Consider the following 1,424-nt stretch of genomic DNA (forward strand, 5'->3'; position numbering starts at 1 on the left):
ATCTGACCCGAGTCACAGTGTTTGACATTTAAAAGTCATTTGTGTTTGACTGTTCTCATCGGGTACACTGAGGAGGAACAGAGTGGATCAGCGAGTCTTAATTCACCCGGCTTATCTGTCCTATCAGTCCTCTTTGACATTCAGCAGCATGCCAGCTTAGTTACATTACAGCTGAATCAAACAGCAGCTTGGCACTCGAGATAGAGCCGTTTGCCACGTGTAGCGTCATTCATAACACTTATGTAAATGTTCAAGACCTGTGTTTACGTCAGAGAAAAGCAAAGGTTGCTTCAGGTAACTTCAGTCTAACATGCAAGACTATATATAACACTGATTTAACCAAGCCACAGGGGTCTAATACTTTATGGATTGTCTTTGTTTCCTTTCGAGAGTAGGAAAAAAAAGAAAGCAGTGATTTGTAAACTGTAAAAATAGCTCAATTTAATACAACCCCGAATAAGAAAGAGTTGGGACTGGGGCAATTTAGAGCTAGTAATGAGGTGAAAAAACTAAATAATGATGTGATTCCAAACAGGTGATGCCAACAGGTGATTGTAATCATGGTATGGTACAAAAGCAGCATCCAGGAAAGGCTGGGTCTTTGATGAGCAAATATGATCAGAGGATCTCCAGTTCGTCAACAAATGCGTGAGAAAATGATTGAAAAGTTTAAAAACAATGTACCTCAAAGAAGGACTGGAAGGGATTTGCATATTTCTCCCTCTACAGTGCATAATATCATTAAATGATTCAAGCAATCCTGAGGAATTTCAGTGCGTAAAGGACACAGGCGCAAGCTTATATAACCACACGGGCAAAAGATTCTTTGTCAAGCACTACAATACAGAGTTACATGCACAAATGCCACTTAAAACTTTACTGTGCAAAAAGAAGCCTTATGTTAACCATCTCCAGAAGCGGTGTCGACTTCTCTGGGCTCTGAGGCATCATCACACAGTGGAAACGTGTATTGTCGTCAGATGAATCAGCATTCCAGGTCTTTTTTTTGAAAAAAAAAGGGACTCTGTGCACTCCGGACCAAAGACGAAAAGGACCATCCAGACTGTTCAGCAAGTCCAAAGTCCAAAAGTCAGGATCTGTCATGGTATGTGGTTGTGTCAGTGCCCTTGGCAAAAGTAATTTACACTTCTGTGATGGCAGCATTAATGCAGAAAAGTACATTGAGATCTTAGAGCAACATATTCTGCCTTCAAGACGTCATATTTTCCAACAAGTCGATGCATTTTTCAACAAGACAATGCAAAACCACATGCTGCACACATTACAAAGGCATGGCTGCGGAGGAAGAGGGTACGGGTACTGGACTGTCCTGCCTGCAGTCCTGACCTGTCCCCAATAGAGAATGTGTGGAGAATTTTGAAACGTAAAATGCGATAACGACGACCCCATACTGTTGCACATCT

Source organism: Trichomycterus rosablanca, chromosome 12 (assembly GCF_030014385.1).
Source record: "Trichomycterus rosablanca isolate fTriRos1 chromosome 12, fTriRos1.hap1, whole genome shotgun sequence".
Lineage (NCBI taxonomy): Eukaryota > Metazoa > Chordata > Actinopteri > Siluriformes > Trichomycteridae > Trichomycterus > Trichomycterus rosablanca.